Source organism: Mesocricetus auratus, unplaced genomic scaffold, assembly GCF_017639785.1.
Source record: "Mesocricetus auratus isolate SY011 unplaced genomic scaffold, BCM_Maur_2.0 Super-Scaffold_100007, whole genome shotgun sequence".
Taxonomy (NCBI): domain Eukaryota; kingdom Metazoa; phylum Chordata; class Mammalia; order Rodentia; family Cricetidae; genus Mesocricetus; species Mesocricetus auratus.
Window position 1 is genome coordinate 43,277,279 of NW_024429191.1, and position 24,202 is coordinate 43,301,480.

Below are 24,202 nucleotides of genomic sequence, written 5' to 3' on the forward strand. Positions count from 1 at the left end.
AAGCAACCTTGATTCTTATCTAAATTTAAACTGGAAAATAAAATTAAAAAAATAATGTTAATAATATTAAAAAAAACAAATCCCCCTATAGTAAAATGCTGTACAAAGAAGTTGAGTTGTAGTGCACAGATCAGTAAAAACCTTGCTAGATCACTCGGCCACACTAAGGTAGTTACCCCAACTTCATGATGACTATAATCTTGTTGAACATATGGGATAGGCCAGCAGTGCACACGGAACTCATCTATGTAGTTGAAGGCACCCAAGGCTTTATAACAGTTTTCTCTGTTTTATCCATAAACAGGGAAGTGAGGCTTGCCGAGGCATACAACCAGAACATGATTGAGGCAGAAATCTCAACGCTGCATGCTTAAGTACATTCACTCCCTGTGTCTCCTTTTGCTCATTACTCTTGGAAAACTGTATTTTAAGACTGGCATGTCTGTTTATTTGGGCTTCTGTGGTGGTATAGATGATGTGATCCTAACTTGATGCACTGGGGAAATGCAGCAGGCATCATTCTGTACACACAGAATCTGTCTGATCCTAGAATTCCATATTAGGTGTGTACCCTGTGTGGCTCAGAAGATGTCAAGGATTAATCTTGTCTATAAGACCAAGTCCCAGATACCCACATCTCATTCTGCTTTCTTTCCAACTCTCTCCTCCATTAATTAATTAATTAATTAATTAATTAACTAATTAATTTGTCATTGTTGAGACTGGACCCAGGGTCTTTTTCATGCTAAGCCTATTGTGAGCTGTTCTGGCCTCTCCTCCCACTCTCTTCCTCTACACATATGTTGGTCTCCTGCTATCTGAGTTGATCATGATCATTTTCCATCTCTGTTACTGAGTAAAATGTCCATGTGGGGGAACTTATTTTTTTTCTTCACAGAAAGCATTATTATATACTGCCCATGAGAAAATTCATGTCTAGTACAATTATAAAGAAATACACTAAAAGAAGGCTGAAGGAAAATTTATTAGTACCTTGGGCTATCATAACAAAATACCACAGACCTGATGGCTCAAGCAAAAGACAATTTATTTCTCCTCCTTCTGGGGCTTGGAAGTCCGAGATCAACATGTCACTAAGTGGGGCTTCTTGAGAGGTTTATCCTCTAGGCTTGCAGACTTTTTCTTCTTCCTGTATCCTCACAGGAACTTTGCTCTAGGCAGGGGACCCCTACTGCCTCTTCTCTGCCTTAATCTTATAGGGTACTGGAGAGATTGGATTAGGGTCTATCCTAGGGACCTTATTTTAACTTAATTATTCCCTTAAAGACCAAATTCAGCTGCATTTTGAGGTAGGAAGGGTTAAGACTTTAGTATATGGATTTTAAGGGGACCTCATTCAGTCCATGAGTACACAGAGACATAAGGGAAGCTTACTGAGCATAGGCTGGCTCTGTGCCTGCTACCATCAGGCATTCCCTGTCTTGTAGGTAGCTTTTTTCCTTTATTTTCCTTTCATTTTCATCTGACATGTGTCACCTGCACATCTGAGTCTGATTTCCCCTTTCTGTAAAGGAACAGGTCATATTGGATTAAGACTCACTCTGACACTCCGTGTTTCATTAAGGGAATTTGCAGGCTTCCACACCCACACCGATTCCATCATTAGAGCTGAGACTGTTCTTTCTTTCAGTCTCCTTTTCACATGAAAAGAGAACATGGCAAAGTCCCATTTTAAGAGAAGAGGCATGGGGAGAGGGCAGGGGAGGAGAAGAGACCTGGTTTTACTTGGTACCTCAGCAAAAACCCTACCTGTGCACGGCACAACACCATGAGGTACCGGGGACTAGGGTTTCAATGTGTCCTTGGGGAGGGGGCACAATTCAACCCAGAACAGAGAATGTGATGTGGGAAGTTGGAAGTGGAACATTAGAGAGTTGGTATTTGATGCTTCTTGCTTTAACTCCTAAGCCAGAGAGGGCAGACTTTCACAACCTTGACACTGGCAACAAACAGGAAATGAACCGGATCTCCAGCTGCTCCTACAGGTGAGTGGATGCTGTGGTTTGCGTGACAGTGCTCCAAAGCCCCATCCATGTGTTACTTGGTGTCTTGGTGCCCTGAGGGACTAGTGGGAAGTGCTGTGGACCTTTCAGAGCAAGTACCTAGCCCACTGGGACTTGTCTTCATTGGGGTGTCTCCTCTCTTCTCCTCCCCTCCTGGCTCTTTCTCCTTAATTTCTGGCAATGAGGATCTGCCATGTTACGTATCATGCCAAAAGGAGCCTAAACAAAAGAACAGGGCAGAGGACAGTGACCGTTTTGGAAGGCCAGGAATTCCCTCCCGTGATGGAGCTCTTAGAAGTTGCTGGCCAAAGAAGAATGGCTATCTTCTGAGAAAATGGTATTTGTGAGTCTTGGATGGCATGGAAGTCCCTGCAATTTGAGGACTGGGGTCAGGGGAGATGAGGCTGTTGGTGAAGTTACTTAGCGGCCAATGGATCATGTTGGACACCAGTTGTGTTTTTAGGATGGTATGAGAAAGTTTTAAGTAAGGAGGAAGCATGATCAGATTTGCATCATAGAACAGCCAGTCACCTCCTTTGTAGATGTGGGGATGGAGGTTTGTGAATGACAATGGAGTGACAGCACTCATGTGACTGCTCTATAAAGAGTCCCATAGGACAGTAGCTCTAGTTGAGGGTGAGATGTACACAGGAACATGGATTTTCTGGCATGACCATTTAAGAAGTACTGAAGGTGACAGGGTCTGGGACTTAGGAATGTTTAACTTATGATTTGACTTTACAGTATGACAAAAGCATACTCATATCCCACAAAATGTAATCAGTCACATAGGCTATAGAATACTTCGTTACAAAATGGGCTTGGGTAAGATGAGTTTTAAAACATTTTTGGCACTTTTTATCCTGTGTATATGTGTATCTATGTATGTGAGTTTTGGGGGAATGAAAGTTAGGTCATCCTTGGAGGCAAGCACCTTTACCCACTAAGTCAGTTTGCCAGCCCACACAAGATGATTTTGTTCGTCTATAGAGCAATGTAGGTGTTCTGAACAAGTGTAAAGTAGGTGAGACTAAGTCAACTTAGGATCTTTTGGAGGCTGATTATATGAGATGCAGTTATGACCTATGGCAGTTTTTAACATATGATGGTTCATAATCCTTTGTAAGTTGAGGTGTTTCTGTTGCCTTGAAGAGCTTTTGATAATGTGGGTAGATGTGGGGCAGATATTTGGATATGAGCTTCTTGGAGGGGAGACTTGGCAAGGAGGGGGAACTGACACAGAGTCAGCAGTGTAGTCACTGAGTTTATGGGTATTGCTGAGGTTTCTGGGGAAAAAGCATCATGAAGAAAAGAAGGCCCAAGAACAACCTTGAGGTGTCAGGACTAGCCTGCCCAAAGCTGAAGAGAAGTCAGGGACCACCTATGTCACTGAGAAGGAGGATTTGGTCATTGTGTCACATCAGATGAGGAATGGACTTAGCTACCTGTAGGTAATTAGTGATCTCAGAGTCTTGCCCATGAAGAATGGAGATTTCAACTTAGTGTTGGGAAGACCTGAGAAGTACCCAGACTGTGTCCAGGCTACTGGGAATGATGGCAGTTGGAGGAGGGTATAAGACTAGGGGACAGTTCTAACTTTAAGGCCGAGGGACTCAAGCATTTTTAATGGAAGTATTCCACCAGGGAGAGTGAGGTTGATAAAGGAAAGAAAAGGAATTACTAAAAGATCCCCCGCCCCCCAGGGGAGGCATTTGTCTGTGGCCTCACCACAAGAATGCACTTTGATACATATCTGGTATTTCAAGTGGGCTTAAAAACAGTGTGACTGGTTCTGGATGAGATGGAGAAACCACCCCCTTTTTCCCTGCCTTGCTTACTTTGCTGTTATACAACATGAAATCTTCCAATTCAGTTGTAGACAGAGACACTGTTGCTATTCATTCCTCAGAAGATGAATTAATTTTAAAATAGATCTCATTTTAGATACGAAGACTACTATGCTATCAGTACATTAGAAATAGCTTGTGGCTCTCTGGGCTCATTGGAGTCTTTACAGCAGGACTCATGTTTCCAGAATGGCTGTGACCTGCACTGATTTCTGACACACACTCCATCCCAGGGTACCTGATTAAAAATGCTGCATTACACACACACACACACACACACACACACACACACACACACACACACACACACACACACACAATAGCTCTTAGGATGCAGAAGTCTCAGAGCATCAGAATCTTTGGGAAAAAAAACTGTCATGATAAAATGAAATTTAGAATCTTAGAGATGGCACCATGCTGAGAAATTTACATTCTATCAGGAGCAGGACTCAGCTGACAGGAATAATTGACAACCACAATGATGACTGGAGCAGTCCTAGGGAGTAATGTTAGAAAATATAATAAACATTTTCCAAACCCCAGGGCTTTTATTGTCCTTCTATTTGCATAGACTGTCAGTGCATAAAGACATGTCTTTCTTGATATGCTTTGGTCCCCCAGGTGTTGATCCCCATCACCTCGAAGCACTCAGAGCAATCATCATGCCAGATGCATGTATAAAAATGCCCTCATTTTACCTGGAGAGGGTAAATGGCTGGGAGTGCAGCCCAGGCACTAGAGTGTTTGCCTGATGGTCTGGGTTCATTCTCCAGTTTGGAAAAGCAGAAAAGGACACATTGGTTGTTTAACCATCTTATATTATATGGGTAAGTAGCAGAGTTTGGAGACGAAGCTGGGCGGATGACTCTGAGATCTTCTCATTGAACCCCCTTATTTACTATATCAAAATGAAGGGATTTTAGCTTTTGTTCCCAGATAGCCGAGTATCTTGTTGGAGGTCTATGATGAGTGCACTTACAGCTTTCTTTAGGTTGAGTTCGTTCTGTGATTGACGAAGGTCTTGGGGTTTAAGAAAAGAAGGAGTTAATGTAGGAGTTCAGAGGGGCAGCTGGCATGGCTGCGTCTCCATCTGTCTGCAGGGCTGGAGGAGTTGTGCCCCAGTGACTGACTGAAGAGTGTACAGAGATGCTCCATAGTAGGAGGAATGGTGAGGCAATGTCACAGCCAGGCTACAGGAATGTTTGAGGAGCAACAGGCAGCTGACAGTCTGATAAATACTAGAAAATCCGTGTCAGAGGACAAGGTGCCAAACAGGCTAGCAAATTAATTATGGTTCCAAACATGAGTGGGCAAAATGATTGTTTTGTTAGTAACAGGAAAAGGCAGGTCAGGAAGATGAGCTTATTTGGGAGAAGGTGAGCAGATGGATTTGTCATTAGATGTGCACACAATGGGCCTGGAGAGATGGCCAGCAGTTACAAGCACTGGTTGCTCTTCCAGAAGACACAGTTTCAATATCCAGTACCCATGTGGTAGTTCACAACTATCATTCCAGTCCTAGAGAATCAATATCCAGTACCCACGTGGTAGTTCACAACTATCATTCCAGTCCTAGAGGATCTGATGGCCTTTTCTGGCCTCCTTGGGCACTGCACACATATGGTATAGAGATACACATGCAGACAAAACATCCACACACAATGAAATAATAAAAACACACACCTGTACTGAAACTGTCACATTTAAGAGAATATTGGATGTTTTTCAATGGTGGGCTCCATTATTTCTGAGCTACACCCTACCCTGTTTCTCATTTTATTCTATTCTATTCATCTATTTGACTTCTTTTCAGCAAACACTATTTTGATTCTTTTAGCTTAAAAAAGAACAAAAACAAAACAAACAAACGAACAAAAACAAAATAAAAAGGAAGTCAGGCAGTGTGAGTATTCCAGCAGTATTCACTAAGGTTATTGTAGCAACTCTGGAAGTCCTTCGCATTCTCATATAATGTTAAAATTAGCTTGCCAGTATCTATGTAGACAATCACTGGAAGGTGGCAATGGCACAAACATCTAATCCCAGCAGGTAGGATCCAGAGACGGGAGAATTCCAAGTTCAAATGTGAAGTTAGTCTAAATCTTATCTTAAAGCCTAAAAACAACCAAGCCAAACCAAACCAAACCAAATCAAGCCAACCAAACAACAACAACAACAACAAAAACAAAGACAAAAACCAAAACCAAACCCCAAGAATACCCTCCACTAGATTTTCTTTGGAATTGCATTAAATCTATGCAACATTTCTGGGAAGAAATAATGTCTTAGCCATATCCAGTAGTCTTACCCCCAAATAATGTTTATTTCTCTCTATATTGTTTCTTAAATATTTGTGAGCTTCAATTTTTAAAATACCTTTTGTTAGACTTATCTGAAGAGTTTTGAGTTCTTGATGGTATTATAAGTGACATTGTTTTCATAATTTTAATTTCTGACTTTTTCTTTGTTTCTGGTGAATGGAAACAGTTGGTTTGGTCTTTTGACCTTATTTGTTGCAGGCTTGGTAAATTTACATGTTGATTGTTTGGGAATTTTATTGCTTTTTGTTCACATAAATGATCATACTGTCTGCGAATAAAGATACATTTAGATTTTCTTTAAAAAACTGTGTTGGACTCTCACCTCATCTCCCTAGTGGGTACAGAATAAACATTGGTATCTGGACTAGTCTCCATGTTTGTGGTGTGTGAGTACGTCTGCCATTTAGGTATTAGAGATACCTGCATACCAGCAAAGATGTCAGTCACACAGATGAAAAAGGAGAAAAGTGTGATGGCTCAACATTGGGAAGAGACAGTGTGGGGAGGAAAAGAGACAGCTAAACAAGGGAGTTACACAGAGAGGAAATAACATGGTTGCAAAGCCGGAATATTCTAGAGGGCTGAGGATATGAAAAGTAGACAGGTAAAAATGCTCTATGGAGAAAATTCTGGTGCATATGGCACAAAGGTGTGTGTGTGTGTGTGTGTGTGTGTGTGTGTGTGTGTGTGTGTGTGTAGCACATGCAACATGTACATTAGTGTAGGGGTGTTGCTCCAGAGGCCAGAGCAGAACCTTGGTGTTCTCCCCCTTATTTCTTGAGACAGGGTCTCTTGCTGAGCTGGAAGCTCCCCACTTTGGCTTGGCTGCCTGGCCAGTAAGATTCCCAGATCTGCCATTCTCTGTCCCCGTCCCCACCATACAGTCACTACAAGCACCCACAACCAAGGCCTGCTTTTTATGTGGGTGCTGGGGGTTATTCAGACCAGGTCTTCTCACTTACAGAGTGAGTGTTATGTGTTATATGCATCGAGCCTGTCTCCAGCTCAGTAAGTTTTGTGCTTTTATTGCCTGTCTTTTGGTTCTGGGATTGCCTATGAGCCCTAAATACACACATACTCCGCTTCTGAGCCACACCCCTATTCAAAAGTTTGTTTCTTAAATCATCCATTTGAATAGTACTGCTCCTGACAGAAAAGTTAAACATTAGAAATAATGAAAACAAATAAAATTGATCACCCATAATCTTATCAAAGGTGAGCATTTAATATTTATTAATATTTGCCTCAAATGTATCTTATATTTTGTAAATACAAATGGAGCATGTTAGTATGAAATCTGAATGTTTTCATGTAGTAATTTATTATGTGTACCTTCATGAATTAATTGTATTTTAAGTAGCTGGAAAGTATAGTTGTAGCAGGGTTATCATAAACACTTAAGCCACTCTTACTAGTCATTTCTGATTTTCATGTCTTATCTAGTTTACTCCTTATGGATATTTGTGCACTGGATTGTTTCCTTACCTTAAATATCTAGCCTCAGAATTTCTAGACTCCAGTATGAGCACATGGTGTCGTCTTTGCCTCCTGGAAAGCTTACCCTTATTTGAACTTCTGTCAGAATAAATACACAACTGGCTACTTTATTATTGGATATATTCCTTCCATATTTTTTTATCAGCTTGACAGGTTGAAGAGTGATAGTACAATGTACTTTAATTTGCTTCTGATTACTAATTATGCTTAGGTTTTGCATGTGTATATAGGACGTTTCTATTCCTTCCTCTCTGTGCCTGCTAATGTTCCTGTTCAGGGTGTTTTGACTTCTAGGGCTTCCCTTGTCTAACATGTAATTTCCTTTGCATGAATAAAGCAGAGTGAAATCCGGCAGCTTCTCATTCCGTTCCACTCACCCTGATTGTCATCACTCAAATGGTGCCTTCTCTATTTCCTTGGACACTTATCAGAGAACTTTGGATGAGGAGAAGGTTCTTTGAAGGAAGATGCTGAGCTAGAAAATACATGTGACAGATGCTTTCGTGGCTCCATCCCTGCAAAGGAAGAGGGAGGAGGCAGGATCATACAACAAAGACAGGAGATCTGTGATGCTGTGTGCACTGAAGCCTTGCAAATCTTCACAGAATTCTGGAGCCAAGGTAGATGTCTTTCTTTGGGCTAGAAGGTTATGGACCTTTCGCATCATGTCACACAGCATTTGAGAAGGTAGTGTTGATAATCCCATTACAATAAAATTCAGAACTCACAGCTAAATTAAAATTTCCCATAAACATTGAAAACTTATTTAAAACAGAATGCCCCAAAACATTACAAGGGATGTAGTCATAATAAACTCAAAATATAAAAGGGCAGCATAGTTGTATTTATTAGTAACTCCAGCACTTGAAAGATTGACGTAGGAACCTTGAGTTCGAGGCCATCCTGGGCCGCAAAGCAAGATTCTGTCAAAAACAAAACAGACAAAAATAATAATAAAGAAAAAGAGTAAAAGAAAAGGAAAGATCTATTTCAAATGTCCTGAAAGTTGTACTGGGTGGGTGGGCATTTTAAAAGAGAAATGACCCTCACAGTTTCAGGACCTTTCAGAGCCAAGGCTTTGCTGGAGGAAGTATACTTCTAGAGGCGTGCTTTGAGAATTTAAATCCTCAAGCTGCTTCCAGTTCTAGATCCTTCTGCTTCATGCTTTAGGGTTCAAGATGTGAGCTCTCAGCTTCCTGCTCCAGATGCCGTGCTGCTTCTTGTTGCCATGTCCCTGCCATGATGGACTCTTATCCCTCCGGAACCATAAGCCAAATAACTCTTCAGTAAGTTGCCTGACCAAGGCAGTTTATCACAGCAATGGAAATGTAAGTAAACACGGGGCGCAGACTGCCTGGGAAATGTGAGATCTTTGGCAAGGAAGCTCAGCAGAGTGACTTGGAAGGAGCTAACAGCACAGCTGGAGGAGCCTGGTCTCTGCATCCCCTGAGCCTTCCCTGATGAGGGTCTGGGGTAGCAGACATCCATGTCTACAGGTGCTAAGTACAGGATGATAGCCTTGAGATAGACCTGAGAGTCCACAGATGACAGATCAACTAACTGACAGCAAAAGAACTCAACTGGAAACTGCCAAAGAGTTCTTGGAACTTTAGAGACATTACGTATTTGTGCACATGGGTGGGTACATGCATGCGTGCGTGTGTGTGTGATGTGTGTATTCTGTTTCTCTTCTTCTACCATGTGGGGCCTGAGCTACAGCTCAAGTTGTTAGGCTTGGCTACAAAAGCCTTTACCAGATGAGCCATTTTGCTGGCCCAACTCAAAGACTTCTTGATGAGAGGGCAGAGGAAACAGTGAAGATGAGCAGTTTTAAAAAAGTGCTTGGTTTGGGGAGTATTTGGAGGGACGGCTCAGTGATTCAGAGAACTGGTTGTTTCTAAAGACGGCCTGGGTTCAGTTTTCCAGTACACATATGGAAGCCCTTGAGCAAGTGTAGCTTCAGTTCTAGGGGATCCAATGCCCTCTTCTGGCCTCTCTGGCCACCACACACTCAGGTGGTGCACACAGACATACAAGTAAACAATGCACATAACACAAAGCAGTTAGGTAATAGTTTTATTTTTCCTTCCTTTCTTTCTCTCTCTACTAGGCTTGTCTTTTTTCCCCCAACAGAAAACCATGCAAACACACTAAGAAAGAGTAGTGTCTGGAAGGTTTGTGATGTTTGGAGGGGCAGAAGATGGATGAAAGATGCTGGGGTGAAGGACAGAGTGACTCTTAGAGTGAATTGCTATCACACAGTGGCGCTTTGTGAATGTTCTGGAGAGGCAGGAAGTGCACAGGAGAAGGAGCAGAAGGCAGTTGTGGCCTCGTTTATTTGTCTCTGTTTTTCCAGAAGAGGAAGACTCACACACATCCATTGAACATGAGGGATGAGTGGCTGGAGCACTCCTTGGGAGACATGGGAACAGCATCACCTCAGCAAGCAAGGTAGGATTGAGGCTTGTTGAAGCCAAGCTTAACTTTGGTATGATCCACTGTCACGTAGGCTACCAAATACAAATGTCATATGAACAGTCTCCTAGGGGAAATCTTCTTAGAGAGAGCAATCACCTCATACCCATCAGGAGACATGAGTTAAATGACATTGTGCAGTCCAGACAAAACTGCAAGTAATACTGCCAAGAAGACTGGATATTGTTGAGGTGAGATCAGGCTTTGAGAAAGACTCTCCATGGCCAGGAGACATTAGCTGGATTTTCATAGCTTTTAGATGAGACGGATAAATAGTTGGGGAATATTAGTGTTTGACATCCAGAGTTTGCCTAGTCTCCTTTAAGCTTATCTGTCTCACAGATAAACTCTGGCCACCTTTGGTGATGCCTTTCCAATCCTGGCTAAGCTGGTAGGCGCCCTGAATCACTGGAGTCAGACATGCTTGGTGAAAACCTTACTGCTCTCTTGAATGAGAGATAGCTGACAGGAGCCCCTAATTTTTATTTCTATAAGAATGAACAAGACTTTTAAGTGGAGGTTCAAGCTGGTGTTGGCTTGGGCATGCTCATTTGCTCAACATTGGAATGGTGTGGAGAGAAGTGCTGTAAAGCTCCCTGGGCTGCCAGGGGCTCCCTGGGCTGCAGGACTTTGTCTCAGTGTTCATGAATAGAGAATGAGAGCAGAGAGGCAATTGAACCTAATGAGCTGAGGTGGCTCTGCAAGGCTGAGTACTTCCCAGCCTGTGCGTCCTGTAATAGCAGGAGAGATTGGATGCTTTTGTTTGCTTGCTTTGACTCATTACTAATTCTATCTCTGTTTCCATATAAAGGACTTGGATAGCTCCTGCCCTAATATACCAGACTAATCTTCCTTAATCACACCTTTATTGCATCTTATTACATCGCTTTCCTGCTTAAAACTCCTCAATGGCTCCCAACTTCGCACTATAAATTCTTCCCATTTACAAAATTGCCATGATCTCTCTGGTGTTGTCTCTTGTGCCTACTGTATTTCTGTTTAAGCTCCAAAGCACACATAGTCCCCTGGTTAAGTGGTCCTGGATGAGGTGTTATTTTTAACTATGTGCCATGGAGAGAATCCCTAGGGCGCGTGACATTTAATGTTCATTTTGTCATATTTTTAGCAGGAGCAGCCTGATGACCTACCCATTTCAGTTCCTTCCTCAGTGACATGGTTTCATTTACATGACCTTGCAGATGTCCTCTCACTTTCCCAGTGTTTTTGCTTGTCTGGTCCCCTGCCTGTCAGCCAGAAGTTTTTTTTCCCCCTCCCACGACTCGGGCTTCAATCGTGGGCTTCTAGTAAAGCTCCTCTTTTGGGAAGCCTAGATTGGCTTTTGCAAAAAACTAAACAGCTTGTGTTTTGTCAACATCAATTCCCAGTTTCGATTAGAACCATTAGTGACAAACAAGTGCTATTTGGCTGAGCAGAGTGGTGATTAAGGCAGCAAACAAGGACGACTGTGACTCTGTCCAAGCTTTCACGGATAATGGAATGAAGCCTTGTCATGGGGACTTTTGAAACAGATGATAGTGTGTTCTCACTTGCACAGCCCCTTCTCCCTGTTCCAAGTCCAATGCAGTTACCAAAAGGACACAGAAAGACCAGGAAAACATGTCAGCATCAGAAACAGGCAAGCCTTCTGTGAATGCATTACCCAATGCAAGGAAGAAGCCGCAGAGGACTAAGTCACAGTTCTACTTTAGAAAATGGAAGTGTGAGTGTTGGTGTGTTCTTCAGAAAAAGAAGACCCTGCTTTGGGGCACACAATGTGAACACCCACCAAACCCAACTCCACGCAACCAAATGGACTTGTGAAATGATGTACACATTTGACTCTTAGGACTGGAGAGATGGCTCAGTGGTTAAGAGCACCGGCTGCTCTTCCAGAGGACCTTGGTTCAATTCCTAGAAGCCACACAGCAGCTCACATTTGACTCTTGTGCACTGCCGAGTCAATGCCACCCCACCGCTGTGCACTAAGGGAGGATGGTGTAAGCAGCGGCTTGAAATAAGGCCCTAAACCAGGTATGTGAGAGCGAGAGGAGGCATGTGGCCGGGATGGTGGGTCCTGAGATGATGTTGACTCCTGTTAACTGTCAGTATCGCAGCTTCCAGAAACGTCAGCATTGCCAAGACAAACACATTTCCATGTTTCCCTCTCTAACAATGATTCTTCACTGCAGGGTTCTTTAAGCCAGGCACATTAGGCACTGTGAGGGAGGGATGCAGAGAGGCCAGGGAGGAGAGGTAAGTAGATTAGGAAAGATGTTCCTGGTACAAAGATAGTGTCATGGGGACTGTGGACCCAGCCTAGACACCACCCTAGTGGGGCTAAAATTGATTTCTCGCCTTCAATCTGAAAGCATTTAGTGATGGGGCCTTTGGGACCTTATTAGGTCTAGATAAGGCTTCCAGGGAAAATTCCCCAAAGTGGGGTTCAGGTCCTTACAAGTAGAAGATGAACCACGGCAGCATCCTTTCTGCCACGTGAGGAGGACATTGTTGAAGATGCCTTCTCCAAATCCAATCCTTGGATTTCTGAAGAGGAGAGGGAGTGTGCAATTGAGATTGTGCTGTCGTCTCCAAAGGTCCGCATAACAAAGAGTTCTTACTGAAGTCCAGTCACTCTGGGGACCACTCTGAATTTACACATCCAGCCTTTGGAATGGTTATAACACAAACGCCTGCTGAATACAGGGCACACCCAGCAGGGATTTTGGAACCACACAAACTCAGTTATTAGTATGTTCTTCTGCACTTCCCATTTTCAGTGGTTTACATGGTCATGGAGGTGGACAAGTCCTGTAGCCTATGGTTGGCAAAGTGGAGACCCCAGAATGGCTCTAGCCACAGTTCAACTGTGCTGAATTCCAGTGTGAAGACAGTCAGGATTGAGATCCAACACAAGACTCTGTATTCCAGTTTCCCTGGAAAGGCTGATGCCAGCCTCAAAGCAGCCATACAGGGGTTTTGTTCTTAAACATCCTTTGTGTTCAGTGCAGATGTTTTATTGATTGGGTAAGATTCTCCATATCAAGGAAGGAATGCTGCTTTACCGCAGTTTCAAATGTTAATCTCAGCCAGAAACACCAACAAAGATGCATCCAAAACAATTTTGATCGAAGTCTTGGTAGCTCACACCTCAGTCAAGTAAAAATTAACCAATACTCTCATGTAACCATGTATCCTTTCTTTAAAGTCTAGGAATAAATTTTACTTCTTCCCGGAAGCCCCACTTGCCCTGCTCCAAGGACCATACTGGAGCTCCTGTTGTATGTTCCCTCAGCATCCTGTTAAAGCTAGCCCTTAACCAGTGTAGGAAGCACACCTTAGAGTAGGCATGGGATAAAGTAGGATTGTCAATCATGTGGGTCTGTTTTCATCAATGGAAGGAAATGAATGGTACCTCGGTCACCTGGAAGGCTGGAGTGAATGTTGTCTCACAGTCTGGTGATCTTTTACTTGTCTAGTGGGCCAGCCTTCCTGAATTGTCTGATACCCTGAGCATTGCTTAGGGCCTTACCTGAGCTTTGCCATTGAGTGAATAGAACCCTTCCTTATGAAAGAGGTCCCATGAACTTTGCATCCTCCATCAGTAGAATGTTTCCTTCAGCGTATTATAAATCCTTCCTCCCTGCACCTTGCTCTGAACTCACTCTTATTGTGAAGATCACAGGTGTTGTGCTACTTTGCTAGGGAGTTTCTATGTCACTATGCCTGAAGCTTTGTTATGCCACAGGGAGACATCTCCCTCAAAGTTTAACTGTGTTTAAATATATAACAAGAATAAACCACGGTGTCGGATTCTAGAAGTCTTTATCCAGTCTAAGTCCAGCTGCACCAAGTTTCATTCTCACCTCTTCCCGGTGACACCTACAGGAACCCCACAACACCCCAGGGTCATTAGCACACTACATCCATTTGTTTATTTAGTCGAATGAATCATGACCTCACTCCCTTAAAGGCTGAACTCAGTTGTTACCTGATCAGGGAGACCTTTTTTGAACTCCATTTCTAAAAGGTCATCCTGCCTTGTCACTCTGTACCTTGGGTTCATTGTCCTTAACCTGATGTATATAATTATCTTTGTTATTATCTGTTTTCTCATGTGTGAGTTCCACGAGATCAAGGACTTTTGTCTAGTTTGTGGATTGTAGCATCCTCTCTCCTAGTTCTAGAAGGCTACCTGGTTTACTGTGAGCATCCAACTAATGTGTGTTTATAAGGTCCAGGAATGATTTAAAACCAGTGCTTTGCCAGTAGAGAAAACTCAGTTTAAATGTGTAGGAACAGTTCAAAACTAGGAAAAGCAAATATAACTTTTTAGATTATTCACCATAAAATTATTATGTGTTCATGTAATTAAAGATTTTTAAAAAGGATGATCCCCATAAACTGAAAGAAATTGCCTAAGTCAAACAAGAAAAAAATTAAATACCAAACTCAATCCCAAAGCACTGGTGAAATTGAGGGGTTTTGTCTTTAAAATAACAAAGAAGTCAATCTTAAAAATGGTAATAGTTGTGAACCAACTAATATCATAAAACGGGAAATAGAAATAGATATTAATTAATAGGATGAAATAGAGGAAATGACTCTGTTTATTGCCATTCATTTTAAATTACATTTTAAAATCAATCAATTAATTCCTCTCTGTCTCTTGATCTCCCTCTCTTTATGTATGTGTGTATTTTGTGTATATATACCACAGTGGGCACGTGGAGGTCAGAGGACAACTTGTAAAGGTCTATTCTCTCCTTCTACCACGTCAAAGTCAGGGATATAAGTCATCCGGCTAGGCATAGGGTGTCTTTACCTGTTGAGGCTTCTCAGACCACAGTACCATTCTCTTTATACCCAAGAAAGCTTAAATTTCCATTCAGAGGTTCCATTCAAAGTTGTTCTGACTGATGGGGAACTCACCAGGTGACCAGCTGCCAGGTAATTAAATCATTTTTTTCTGTGGCTGTGGAAACCTGTCTTCCAGATGCTGGAAAGACCCTTGAGCCTGGGACTGTTGGTGTTTTCTACAGAAGGGTGGACTGAGGCAGTCATTAAACCCTTACCTGAGATGTCAGTGGACTCCAGAAGGGTTGGCAGGGGTAGCTATTAAACCCTTCCTGAGATGTAAACTCACATGTAAACTATGGACTTGAGATGACACTGTATCTAGTTGGTGTGAGTTTGTTAGTACCAACAGATGGACCCTTCTGCTGGGGCATGCTGATAGTGGGAGACACTATCTGTGTGGAGGATGGACATAAAGCAGAAACCTGGCCTTCCATGCAGTTTTGTTTGTGAGCCTAAAACTGCTCTAAAAACAGCAAAACAAAAATAAACATAATATTGTTAGATGTATTTATAAACTGAGAAAAGCCCACCACATCTTCCCTAGAATAACCTGTTATTTATTGCTTTTTTAGATAGTGACCATTCTTTCTTTCTCTCTCTCTCTCTCTCTCTCTCTCTCTCTCTCTCTCTCTCTCTCTCTCTCTCTCTTTCTCTCTCTCTCTGTAAAATCCATGATTGTTGTGATATTTTAATCCTTTTAGCCAATGACTTTTGGTGCAGCAAGTCCTAAGGCGTGGTGTTGTCTGCCTACATGACAGCTTAAAAGCTTAGAGAGAAGGTCATGTGCTCTCGTACTCTTGGGTGGTCTGAGCGGAGCAGTCAGCAAGAGGCAGCTTGCTGTTGGTGCTCTTTACCCCTGGACAGAACAACTGGACGAAGACAGCTGAAACAGCAGCAGTGTCTAACTAACCTGTTCTGTGTCAGTGAGTGTTTACCCTATTTTACACTCAAATAAATTCTTGAGACCCTTTACCGGACTCTGGTGGATTCACGCTACACGTGATTATTTTCATAAAGGATTATTAGATCATCATTTTTTTCTTACCATAATAGCCAGTGTGAATTCAACGTTTATTAGATACATTGAAACTATGATAAATTGGATTAACAATGTCATAACATGTTCAGAATTTCAAAGAGAAATATAATAAGAAACTCCACTATGACAGTATCTTTCCCTTCACTCACCCAAAGGCATATCATTGCTGAAGGATACATGTGAGAATGAATGATGGAGTCTAATGCCCATGGCTTCCTTAAGAAATAGGAAATATGGAATTGGAAGTCTCTCTTGGAGACAGAAAGGGAAACTGACTTAGACATACCTACCTCGGCTCACCTGCAGATTCCCAAGAGAAACTTCAGTGAATATTGGAGAAAAACTGACAATTATACTTCAGCTTTAGAAAAAAAAACCCTGAAGTAATAGTAATAGAGAAGGATGCTGAAGCCATATTGATAAGAGAGATGAAATCTTGAGGGTTTTGGTCATGTCACAGGAAGGCAGGAAAGTGAAAACGTGGCCATTGTGTGAGACAATAACAAGGGCACAACTCTTTGTGATTAGGAATGTCAGCTGTCTTGTACAGGTTGAAGAGAAAGCAAACAGTGAAGGATGAACACGGCCAGGGTAAGACAGTCTGCAGAGGGGCAGGTGAGGTGTCTCAGCTCACAAAGTCCTTGCTTCCCAAGAAAGTCTGCAGAAGTCAGGGTGGCCTGAGCTAAAATGGTCAGTGGTACCCTGGTCAAATGGGCAAATCCCAGGGCTTTGTTAGACCCACAACTGCCAATGAATGACAAAGGATAGACAAGCTGGACAACTAAAAGGAAATGCTAGCTATATTCTGCATCTTTTTCATATTGCTTCAGATTTTTTTTTGTAACTCACACTCAATGTTTGGATCCATTAAAGGCTCATGTGGTTAAAAAACATATTTAATCCTGTTTGGCTCTATCAGGTGGTGTTGAGACCGTTAAGGGGTGGAGCCACATGGGAAGTCTTGTGGTGCTTGGGGATGTGTCTTTCAAGGGACTCTGGGTCCCAGATTTGCTCCCTCCTTCACTTTGCATCCTGTCCACAGAGCTGATATGTACTCATTATGTGCTTCTGCCAGGTTGTGAGGCCCGAACAAAGCCTGGAAGCCATGGAAACAACCAGTCACAGGCTGCTACCTGTGAAACAGAGCCAAGCTCTCTGGATGCCTCCCAAGTTATCTGATGAAGTGATAGAAAGCCTACTTGTAGGGCAGGGCCAGTAGAACACTGAGGATCCTGACAGGGATGGAGAAGTAAATTGGCATGCCACAGAGGAACAGGAGGAGAGTATCCAAGGCTTTTGATACAAGAGTCTGTGGCCTGAGATCCTGATATGGAAATGAGGCCTAAAAGAAGCTGTGACTAAGCACGTGATATATGTCTCAAATGAGGAATAGTAAACTGTGATATGTAGCTGGCAAGGGAAGGGGGTTGGGCAGGTGTTAAGCTGAGCAGAGAGGGTTTAGTTAATAAGGCCTGTTTCTGCAAAGCTATGCTGTCACCTTTCTTACCCTTCATAAGCACACGGCCTTTTTCTGGTTTAAAGAGCCCATCCTTCATACAGAAATTTCATTGTCTTTCAAGGAAGAGGATGAAGGTAGAGTGGCATCTTTTCTTTTTAAAAACAATTTAAATTAGAGCCAAGCTTGTTTTACATATCAATCCCAATTCCTTCTCCCTCTCCACCACTTCTGCCTCCCCCACCAACCCCCTATCCCATCCCCTTTCTTCTTCCCAAGGAGAGTGAGGCCTTCCATGGGAGATCTTCAAAGTCTGTCATATCATTTGGAGTGCGTCAAGGCTGAGAGAGTATCCCTCTATGTGGAATGGGCTCCCAAAGTCCATTCATGTAATAGGGATAAACACAGACGCACAGCCAGATTGCCTAGACCTCCTAACTGACACCCATGTTTGGGGAGTCTGGGTTAGTACTATGCTGATCTCCCAGCTATCAGTCTGGAGTCCATTAGCTCCCCCTTGTTCAGGTCAACTGTTTCTGTGGGTTTCTCCAGCCTGGTCTTGACCCCTTCGCTCATCACTCCTCACTTTCTGCACTGGAATCCAGGAGTTCGGTTCAATGTTTAGCTGTGGATGTCTGCTTCTGCTTCCATCAACTACTGGATGAAGGCTCTAGGATGGTATATAAGGTAGTCGTCAATCTCATTATCAGGGAAGGGCATTTAAGGCAGCCTCTCCATGATTGCTTAGATTATTTGTTGGGATCATCCCTGTAGATCTCTGGACATTTATTTCCCTAGTACCACATTTCTCTCTAAGCCTATAATGGCTCCCTCTATTATGGTATCTCTTTTCTTGCTCTCCTCTATTCTTCCCTGACTCAATCTTCCTGCTCCCTCATGTCCTCCTCTCCCCTCCTCTTCTCCCCTTCTCTTTCTCATAACTCCCTCTCCTCTCCTCCATGTTCCCAATTTGCTCAGCAGATCTTGTCCTTTTCCCCTTCTCTGGGGATTGTGTATGTCTCTCTTAGGGTCCTCCTTGTTTCCCAGTTTCTCTGGCTGTGTGACTTGTAGGCTGGTAATCCTTTGCTCTATGTCTAAAATCCATATATGAGTGAGTACATACCTTGTTTGTCTTTTGTGACTGGATTACCTCACTCAGGGTGATTTCTTCTAGTTCTATCCATTTGGCTATGAATTTCAAGATTCCATTTTTTTCTGCTGAGTAGTTATCTTTTCATCTTTTGTTTTTCAGGTTTGTAAAACTTACAGGAGATACTGAGTGGTGTGTGTGTGTGTAACTCCTTTAATAGCTAATGTTGAGAATGTATTTTATACTCAATTTTAGAAGTAATCTTAAACTTCAGCAGTAGAGAATTGTATGTGATTCTGGATTAACTTCAAATTTGATATCCATTTGGAAACGTGTGCTTGCATGCATACAGTTTGATGGATGACCTACTGCACACCTGAGTGCCCCCCACCCCCTACAGGGGCATCATCAACACTGTCCACCCCTCCACCTTTACATTTAGAACTTATATTTACTTCAAGTCGACTTTCGTGTGTAGTATGACATGGGGAATCTTTTGTTTTTTGTTTCTAGTTTTTTCAAACTGGCCATTGTATTTTTAATAGTAGGATATATCACATTAGGACTCTGTGCGGAAGATGGTGGCTATCTTTGAATGTACCTCAATTTTCTGTGTAATCTCACTCAAAATATTGGCAGCGGTTTTGTAAAAATGAAAATTTCTATCCCTAATATTAACAAATGTAGAAAAACAAAAATAACCAAGGCATCCTTGAAGTAAAACAATGCAGAAACTTTGTTCTAGATGTTATGATTATTATAGGCCTGAAATAAGACTAGATTCGTAGACAAAAGAGCAGAGCAAGCAGATAAGAGATGAGAAGACAACTACATACACATACCCCTCCACACCCATCCCTCCACACCACACCCACACATCACATCCACACCACACATACACACACACCATATACACACATTATACATATACACACCCCAACATACACATATACCCCACACCAACCCCCACATACACACACAAACACACACCATATACACACATTATACATACACACACCCCAACATATACATATACCCCACACCAACCCCCACATACACACACACACACACACACACACACCACCCCTCCCCACAGTTCATGAGGTAGAGTTATAGTTGTTTTTTTCTTTTTTAATTTAAATTAGAAACTAGCTTGTTTTGCATGTCTATCCCAGTTCTCTCTCCCCTCCTCCCCTTCCCCCCACCAGACCCTTAGGGAGGGGGCTTTCCTGCTTACTAGGGAGGGTGAGGCCTTCCATGGGGGATCTTCAAAACCTGTCATATCATTTGGAGCAGGACCTAGCCCCTTTCCCATGTGTGTGTCTAGGCTGAGAGAGTATGTGATAGGGTTATGGTTATGTTACACAACAGTAGAAAAAGGCTTAGAACATGGTGGTGGTGTCAATGATGCAATGTTATCCACCCTTCTAAGAACCATAGATGTGTTTTTTGATGATGATGATGAACTCTCACATAGAAAGTGGGAAAGAAGTGGGTGCTAGAGTATGATGGGGTCAACACATGCTGTAGGGACTGGAGGAAAGGTCTTTGGTTGGATTGTGATTTTTGAAAGCCCTTTCCAGAGAAGACATATTTGAGATTGGAGGAGAGATATACAGAAATAGGTGGGGGATTTGTTATGGGGTAGACACTAGGAAATGAAGGGGTGGACGTAGACAGGGCGGCCACTCCAGCACGCGTGCTGATGTTGGTCTGTAAAATGAATGGGCTGGCATGTGTACACATGTAAGAGGAAGGAAGCAGTGTGGGTTCGTCGATTTGGCCCACAGTAAGAAAGAATAATAAAAAAAGATAAGAGAAACTCACATTTAGCTGAAGACATAAGACAGAGCACACAGGCTGAGCTTCCTGCTACTACCCCGGTGCCATAATTCACACACAACGGGCATTTGTTGTAAATTAGTGGGAAAATGGGATCTCAAAAGTGAAGGCAGTCTATGCCCTGGTTTGGGACACAGGAACCTCCTAACATCTGCTTCTACCTGAGATGTTCCCAGGACACTGGTGGCTGCTGCCATAGTTTTGAATAGTTGTAATAACTACTAAAGCATTGTGTAGTCCATATTGAGATGTTATGATGAGCAAACATATTTCTCTTTTTACAAAGGGAAGTCTCATTCCTGGGTCTTACATCCATGAACCAGTTGTGTTTTCATGAGTTAGGGAGATTTCCTCCTGTTTGTTTGTTTGCTTAAGAGAAGCAATAACACATAGTTACTTGTACCCCAAAGTTTTAGATTTCTGCATCTTTTCACATCCAAGGTTAAGCTAATGAAACATTGGTGTCAATCTAAGATTCCATCTGTTGGTTTTTTCTACAGGGAATGACTAAGTAAATTTGTTGCCCTGCAGGTCTCACCCGATTGTGCTCTGGTAATCATCATTTCCTGGTGGCTACCACCTGTCCTGGCTCCAACTCAAAAACGCAGAGGAAACCTTCAGGGAAAGGTGAATTCCTTCATTATAGCCTCCACAGGCTGTGGTCTTGTGATTGTTACATTTTTGTCAACTTGACACAAAACTGGAGTCACCAAGGGAGAGGGAGCCTCAATAGAAATAGCCTCCATCAAATCGGCCTGTGAGTATGGCCAGGAGTTGAGGGGCGGGCTTTCCTTGGTTATTGATTGATGTGGGAGGGGCAGGCCACTGGCTGGTGCCCTGGGAAGATAGTCTTAGGTTGTATAAGAAAGCAGTCAGAGCTAGCCATGAAGAGCAAGTCGGTAAATAGGACTCCATTACCGCCTTAGATTCAGTTCCTGCCTCTAGGTTCCTGCCCTGCCTTCCCTGTATAGTGAGCTGTAATTTGTAAGCCAAATAAACCCTTTCCCGTCCAGGCTGTTTTGGGTCACAGTGTTTATCACAGCAACAGAAACAAACCTAGGTAGGGCACATCTCTTCTTCACTCCTTGCTTGAGATTTTCCTGGGGAGATGAGTGGAGCATAGCAAGCCCAGTAAAGGGGTCAAAGAGCATTCTCTCATCCTCTGTTTACAGATCTCCTATGGATACCCAGATACTCATGGGATCTCCCAGGCTGGAAGTAACCTCAAAAGTATGGCCCAATCCCAGGATCTTTCAGTTGAAGAAGCTGAGTTTGAGAATGAACTGCACAAAGATTCATAGGTCGCTGAGAGGCCATATCGGGAACAGCTCTGAGTCCCCACCCACCCACTGCTCTTGGATGTCATCAACCTGCCTCATTCTTGTCTGACTGTTTTGTATCTTGTTTTCAAATCAAATTCACATGCTTGTCAAAAAAGAAGCCAATTAGGCCACTTACCATAATATTACATATAGTGCAATATATTCAGGCATAATATTACATATTGTGCCTGAATGAAGCAAAGCCAGAATGGCCTGAAAATTATCTTGGTTGAAAGGAGTCCTCTCTAAGAGGTGAAGAGGTGTGGCCTCTGATGAAGTGTACACTAAAGGTTGAAACTCAGCATTTCTTGTCTCTACAAGCCACTGCCAATTTTGCAGTTTACAGAAAGAGCTATCAAGATGACAATCAGAGCCATGGGCTACTTTGCAGGGGATGAGGCCCAGTGTCTGGGAAAGTGAAGAGCAGGGGATGGCAGGGCATGAATGTCACCACCTCGATCAATGAAGTTTGCCTCATGCTGCCCAATATTTGATGGACCATTGGTTCTGAACAGGACAGATGTCCTGATACTTAACCACTCCAGGTAAACTAACCAAGGCCAGATAGTAGGTGACTTTTAACCCTTTCATTGGGACTGATATCTAAGATTGCTGGTCTAATGTTCCTTTTTGCCCCCATGAATTTATGTTAAAAATAAAAGCTTATAAAACTGACACTGAATTTCTCACATCTAGTGCATTAAAATAAGGACATTTTAACTGTCCTTTCAAGGTAAAATTTTAGCATTTTTTCCCTAAGCAGAGTATGGCTGACGTCAGTGAATTCCCTGAATAAAGCAGTGCACCGGGTTCTCTAAGAGGCTTCTGGGATTTTTCCTGCTTGCCTCAAACTTTAAATGAAAAAAGAAAGGCAGCTAAATGGGGTTCTGGGGAATAAGCAAGTGCTTTACCACCATTCAGAGCAATGGGAGGAAAACCCCCAACATTACACCCTACAGGACTCTACCCAAAGTCCTGTAAGATTGCTAGTGTAGCCAGAGATAAAATACATTTTCTTTCTCTAATAAACTCTGCATTTCAGCATTCAGATACATGTAAACCCTCTTGTCAAAGCTGACCAGAGATGACTCCACTTTATTAGACCAAAAGGATGCCAGATCGCTCATCTCCTCCACTGCCCTCATTGTAAAACCCCAAAGCAAACCCCTGATGTGCTAGAGTTTCTTCTATTTGTCTGCACCTTGGCATGTGCTGGGTTCTCAATAGGTCAAGACAGATTCCTAGACTCATCTTCCACGACCGCATCCTTTCTACCCTCTTCCCTTTCACTCCTCCGCTCACCCTCTAATGCCACTTGGATGTGGCTCCTCCTCTTCCTTTACCCATCCCAACTCCTTCATTCATCGGATTCAACCTGCCACCCACCCAACCATCTTTGAGGAACCTACCAACCGATCTCTCTGCTCTTCCTCTTGTACCTCTAAGACCCATTCTTCATGCAGAGGGGTCGTTTAAAGGCACAGCTCAGATCTTGCCTTACTTCTGGTTAGAAACTCCCATGGGCATCTCACTGTAGAAGGACAAGGAGGCTCAGGCTCAGCTCCTTCTACTTTGTATTTCTAGGTTCTGCATCTGATCAACCCCTTCAGTCCTCATGACCTTCCTCCAGAGAATCTCTCCTGATTCTTATCTAAAGACAATCCCACTTACATTCTTGTTGTATTTTCTCCTATTTGTAACATTTCCTAGACATCCCTTAGCATAACATATAACCCTTACAGTTATTGAATTTCCCTTTCTTCTCCCATTGCAGTTCTCCATTACCTACCTTCATCCTGTATAGGCATGTAGAGATATCTTAACACACACTTGCTGATTATTGAATAGTACTGGCTCCAAGCAAGCATCTTCTGTGTGCTATGTATGGGGAAACATAATCAAATCACTTTCATGCCCACAGTAACCCTCAGAGATAGTCACAAGCATCCCATATTATAGACATTCTAATGCAGACACAGAAGGGTAAATAGCTTGACCAAGCAACTTAGAAATGACACAGGTGTAGTATTTGCTGCTAACTCTGGTTCAGGCCCCTATGCTCTAATTTACACAGTTATGCTGATAGAATGGCTGATATCTAGGTAGGCTCTTTGACCTGATTTGTCTTATAGTGTGGAGAACAAGAGGACTACTAGGGACTATGGAAAGGATAGGCCTTGTTCCTGTGGGGATATTATAGGGAAGTGGGGGTGATTTCCCCACTCCCTTCCTGCTCCAAGGTTCCCTGGCTAGGCTCTGTTTTCCTGTTATGTTCTCTATCTTCCATCTAGTGTTGTCATCACATCAGGGTGGTCTCCTTATAGGAACAGTGAAATAGGAGGGAAATAGGAAACAGACATGATGGATACCACGAAGACTCTTGGATCTCAATTGTCTTCATCTGTAAAAGTGGATTTAGGAGGTTTTGCTTC